Raw genomic sequence first — 6,628 nt, 5'->3', positions numbered from 1 at the left:
CCTTGTATATAATCGTAAAAATGCGTAAAACAAAAGTTATAGCGCCGGGTCTACCACGTATTACGGTTGTAAAATTTTTGCGATCGGAATCTTGATGCCAAAGTAACCAAAAAAAAAAACAAAAATTAAAAAGAAATACTTCGCGTTATTTTATTGCTCCCAGTTTAAAGAGTCTAAATGCGGGTCCAGACTTTTACCTCTCTCCCAAGTCTGAAGTCGGTAGCTGCAAATTTGGAGTACTTATTATGTTTTTTAATATTGCACGGAATATCGCTAACACCCTGTACAATACTTAAAAACCGTAAATACAAAAGTTGTTGTCTATATGGGCTATATCGTCATGTAAAAGAAATTGACATCTAAAACACAGATTTGAAAATATTGGCAATTTTCATTAATAGGGGGACCCATTTTTCAGTTTTTTGAATTTGCGGCGCACCCTGTATATTCTTGAAAAATTGTCAAAAATAAAAGTTTATAGAGACGTATCTTCTGCTTTCTCTAGTTCAAGAATTTTTTTGGGCTCGTAAACAGTTTTTGAAAAATGATGTTTTTTGTAGACCCTTACACGCGCGATTTTTTATGTTTGTAGAATACTCCCCGACGCCCCAGACCCCCCCCCCCCCTCATTTTAATAGGTTCCGTCATGGGGCAAGGCTGCATAGATGTGCCAATGAAGTCGATTGCTTCAAATTTCGGACACTTATCGTGTTTCATAGCAAGGTACAAAAAACAGTCGAAAATCGCGAAAAAAAGATGGATACCGGCGTCGGATCAGGGCTATTTCTTACATACTTATGTGCCTCGGGTTAAAAAGGGGGCAAATTTCAATTTGTAGCTCCAACGGTTCGAAAGTCATTCAGAAAAAACCAAAAGACGAGAACGGACAACGGACAGACAAAAAAAAAATTTTTTTCGATGGTGATTCTATACTCTATACCAACGGCGATCCCATAGGACCTGCCGTTCACGAGATATAACATTTTTATACGAGCGCAGATACTTTCGAAAATTCGATTTCATCGATTTTTGAATGTAAGAAGTACTACAACGCTGCCTCCTTGGACGTGTGTTTTGTTGTTGATTATTGTCGTAATTTAAATATTTTTGGACACATTATTGATTTATTTATTTATCGTTTATAAATTTAATTTATTCGCTTGCTTGCGTATTATGTTTACAACAGACGAAAAGATTGCTGTGTTAGAAAGTTACATATCGAACAATAAAAACCGGACTTTGGCTCTTTGAGATTGTGTACCAAAATTTCCATTAAGGAGGCGCCCAGAAAAAAAGATCTTCAACAAGATTTTTCAACATTTTCGAATATATGGAACGCTGAAGAAAGAAAAAAATAGACGTCGTCATATTTTGAATGATGAAGAGCAACTTAGCATTTTGTTGCATTTCGCAGAGACTCCTGAAGATTCAACCGAAATGCGTCTTTACTAGAGCGACAAGAATGATAAAAAAATGTATGGAAGTTACAAGATCAGGTAGAACTTCTACCAAGGTAATAGTGCGCCATTTGGAGGTTCAGTTTTTTTTTTATTAGAATTTAATTTCCCAACACTACTAAGAGCTTTTAAAAATTATCCATCCCTTTGTCGAAAATAAAGTAAAGTTCATTATCACAGGGGTCAAGAAATTACCACCTATTTCTTAAATATTTAGTTTACAAACACAAACCGTCAACTGAAGAGGAACTTACACTTCAGATAAGAGAAGAAATTGGTTACTTAAATTGGACTGCATCTGTTAGAAATGCCATTATGTATTTAGAAGCTCTTTATACTACTTATATTGTTCAAAGTAAAGGACATATTAAACAACTGTTACAATAATTATTATCCTTTGTAAGCTATTAGTTTTTTATTGATCGTTCGTTATTAAAATATTCACCACCGTAGTGTATCCTTGGTCTTATTCTGTATAAATAATGCATATATACTTTTACAAAATCTTTGGATCTTCATAAGCGCATAGGCAAGATCATGGTCATTTCACAAAATATGTCTAGAATTTGGTATAGAATTTTTATTTAAAATAAGAAAGTTGATATTTTCTCACGAAAAATTAAACACCTTGTATATACCAAATTAAAATAAATTGAAGGTTTGTAATACCTCAATTAACTTTAGGCTGCATCCCCTGAGGCTTCTGAGATAAGGCAGTGTCCTACGACAAACGCCCGCCCTATACATGATGAAAAACAAATCGAAAGTTGAAGGACCGGTAGTAATTGAAAGCGCACAGGCTGACAAGCCTTTAGGTTGGTTGGTTTAGAATTTTTAGTAAAACAAAAATAGCCAAATGGTTTTCCGTAAAACTGCAATTAGAAAATTAACAAAATTATTATTGATGGTACATTCGTTTTGATTTTAGATTATAGAAATTGGGCATAAATAGCACCCCCTAATTACCGAAGACAACTTTGTGTAGTTTTCGAGTTTACTCCAGTGTCGAATGAAAAATCGACAAAGTGCGACCGAGCCACGCTCAAATCCTCTAAATGACAAATTCGGATTAGACATCGTCGCGTTTCCTCTCCGTCACTTCGATTTCGCGGGCCAATAAAATAAATTTTGCGGATTTTGATAAATTCCCCATATAGAATGACATTAACAGGAGCGTTAAGAAAACATCTGCGTCTGCCGCAGAATTCCAGGTGATCCATCAAAGACTCCGAGGGCTGACAAAGCACGCTCTCGGTCGGGGAGCTTAAAGCTTAAAGCTTGCCCACTAGCCCATCCTTCAAGAGCTTAAATGGAAAGATTATCGCGACCTTTTCGCTGTCTAGAGGCCGTCTTACCTATATTAGATTATATTATTTTAAGGATTACGCCGTGAGACATTGGTCCCTGTTTTGTACGAAACTGGAAGTGCGGCACTTAAAACAAATATCCCCGTAATTACTACGCAATTGCTGGTTCTAATTGATTATAATAGCTCTCAGCTATGCACTTTATCTACTAGTACGGCAAAAGCCTCCGGATTCATCCCTCGTACGTACGTTTTTGAATTTATAAACTCAGATACCAAAATTTCGAATAACCAATGAATGACCGATTCGTTAACAAACACTTTCTCTTACTGTGTTTTCATGATATACTGTTCCCTTCCACCTGAAACAAAGTTGCATTTTCGCATTCTTGTGTACTTAATATTTGGTTGATGAACTTATCAGCACAATAAAATTTAATGGAAAGTTTTCAAAGAAAATTCTACACTGCACTTTAATACTTTTTACAAAATTTCTGGATTTCTCCCGCGTCGGTTCTTGATGAGTCAAACTTGCTAACGTCTCGCCAATCATCCTGTTGCCTTCTTCAGAGCTTGGGTGAAACTGGCTCGCATTTTACTCTGTACCTGCTTATATATAGTTTGAGGGGGAGAAGCTAAATGAGGGGCATAAACACCGTCTCGGATGACTGATTCCCATATCGGTGACAGGTAAAGATCTGAGTCGTGGTTACGATTGTTAGGTTGTTTATAGATTTTTATAGGCTCTCGTATTTTTCGTTGGTTGAAGAGTTGATTACATGTAAGAATTTTAGTTTTATCTAATAAGACTTTATGTCCGGTTTCGTGATTGTGATTGTGATTATTTGTCTTAGTCTTTGTCTAATTGATATTTTTCATCCGATCTCTCCAATGTATTCTTTGCCGCATATTTATGGAATGCTGTAGACTCCTGGCATCTCAAATGGAATTTTGTCTTTGACGGATCGAAGATGATGAGATATTTTTGGACAAGTGATAAATCTGGTTTTGACCTTTGACATCAGTGATGTTTTTAATGTAAGGAAGGGCTAAAGTGGCAAGTGTAGGATTGTTTTCGGTCTCATTGCTATTGGAAGGTTGTGGTGAAGTATACGGTGTTTTAATTCTGGGTTCAGTGATTAGGGCTAAGATAGTTTTACGGCTCTGTAAACAAGAGAGTTAATAGCCGATGATTTTTGGCCCGGGTGGTGATGTAACCATGCATTAAGGTATCGGTCTGTGTGCGTAGGTAAACATATAAAATATCAAAGAATTGGAGGTTATTATTTGTTTCCAACTTAATGGTAAAACGTATGCTAGGGTGTATAGAGTTTAAATGTCTAAGAAAATCAACTAGCGATTCTTGACCATGAGGTCAAATAACAAATGTGTCATCGACGTAGCGTTTCCATAATTTTGGTTTTAGGTGAAAAGTCTCTAGAGGTTTCTTCTCAAAGGCTACCATAAATATATTCGCAATGACTAGTAATAGTGGAGAACCCATATCTGTTCCCGACGCTTGTGCAAAAATTTGTTCCAGGCAAGCATTTTTCGATTAAGGTGAGAAGGTTTGGTTCCAGATTTTAATATATCTGAAATGACGTTGAGAGTTTCAGGAATAGGAGCTTTGGTAAAGAAGGATTCTACGTCGAAACTAACCAGAATATCTTGTGTATCTAATGTAATGCTTTTTAATTGTTCAAAGAAGTGAAAGGAACTAAGTACGAAATTATCAGTTTTCCTTGTAAAGCTAGATTTTTGCTAGAGAATATGTTAGAGAACCAATGGTGCTGCCAATAGGTTGATGGGATAATCCTGGATTGTGGATCTTTAAGAGTCCGTAGAGACGAGGAATTTTAGAGTCATGAGGGGTAACCGATTTTTTCACGGAGTCTGATAGAGAAGAAGCCTTAATAATATATTTAAGGTTGCTTTCCATATCTGGACCCAAACCTTGTCACCTTAAGTGAAAAACGCTTGTATGCAACATAATTTTCTTATAAGGGTCAAATTTTTGACAAACGTCAGGAACAGCTATGGGTTCTCCAGTCATCTCGAATATATTTATAGAAGTCTCTGAGAAGAAAGCTCTCGACACCTTTCATCTAAAACCCAAATTATGGAAACGCTACGTCGATGATAATCTTGTTATAACATACGTTTTACCATTCAGTTGGAGACTAATAATAACCTCCCATTCTTAAATATTCTTATTAATAGAAAATCAGTGTTTAGAGAAAACCTACGCACACTGACCGATACCTTAATGCATGGTCACATCACCATCACATATTTCTCTCAATTTAATTGTTCATGTTCGGGTCGTATCGGACTTGAGATGTGGAAACTGCGTTTATGATTCTTATCTAATAATCGTAATTACAAGTGAAGGAAGGTGGTTTGCGGCTCCTAGACAGAATTCTTAGTCCTTCATCAAGTCGAGTAATTCAGATAGTGCAATCTAGTAATCATCTAAATTTTTCTCCTTGTTGCTAATTAACTAAAGTCGGCGCATCGGGATCCAAATTCACTTATTAAATTGTACGTTCGGTTTTCTGTAAATGAGATTAAATAAAAAAATGCGCCTTATTATTAACAAGGATAAAGAGAGACGGATAACTCATATAATGAAGACAAAAATTCGATTTCGAATTCGCAACAAAATATTTTCTTCATCAGGATTTTGCGCGGACACGTAACAACCAGCGCAAAATTAAATTTTATTAAAGCTCTCTTAATGAAGTGTTTCCAAAGAGTTTTACTTAGGTTTGAAGTTTCCGTTCTTGTTTATTTTATTGATTAAAAAGTTAGAATTTTTGTTCCAATTTTCATTGACTGCTGGCAGCAATGTAAAATTGTCCGAGCTGCTTGCGAACTTTCGCGTGATATTCCTATTTGCATTAATAGGACGATATGCTGTGGTCTATCCGGCTCCGTGATGCTATCTTTAGCGGTCAATTTACTTGCAATTAGCACAATCTTAACAGCTGCAAAACACATGGAAATTAAAATTATTAATGGCAGACGTCGAGATTGCAACCCCGGGAATTGCAGTTCGAAATACCCCGACGAACGAGAATTTATAATTTAAACTCCCTTTGTTGTTTATTACTGTAACAACTATGTACACGTTTCAGTTTTTTGCATTTAATAATAATGCACTTGCTTGATTTTTAATAGTTCCTTCGCATGAACTTGGTGACGTTGAATCATATATTGAAGGCAAGATTTTAGAGTAAGTTTTCTGGTTTATTAATTTCATTATGCATTATTAACTATTCAACGCAAATACTTTCTGTTTCAGAGATTACTGAATTCCAAACAGTTCAGTAAAACTTAATACAATACAATACAAATACAATTCTTTACAATCTATGTCATTTCTAGAATTCATTTAACGAATATAAGCATTTAGTTAATGATAATTCCATTGAAATTAATCGTTTTTTTACAATCGCATTACTTGAAATTAACACATATCGGTAGAATTTTTAATCGTTTTTACTTTATTTACGTAACTTGAACTTTTTTACTACATATATTCACCAAATTTTAGTCGAGGCTGACTACTTGTACTAACATAAGTTTAGATGTCAGTGTATAGCTAACATAATCGGTATTAATTATAAGAAACTTGGTAGTTCTGATCAGGTCAATATTCTACAAAAGAAATAAATATAACTGGAGATGTTATCTGCTTGAGAATTTTAAAATAGTAGGCACTCAATGATTTTTAAGATTTTGAACATATTTTTGCCATATAGAATATGGAGCTCAATAGCAACATACTAATCGTTCATAAATAACTAAAAGTTCAACGGAATCCTGTTTTTTAACTGTATTTGGGGTATATCTGCAATATTTT

Source organism: Cylas formicarius, unplaced genomic scaffold, assembly GCF_029955315.1.
Source record: "Cylas formicarius isolate icCylForm1 unplaced genomic scaffold, icCylForm1.1 PGA_scaffold_7__23_contigs__length_41026272, whole genome shotgun sequence".
Taxonomy (NCBI): domain Eukaryota; kingdom Metazoa; phylum Arthropoda; class Insecta; order Coleoptera; family Brentidae; genus Cylas; species Cylas formicarius.
Note: the sequence above shows the minus strand (reverse complement) of the source record.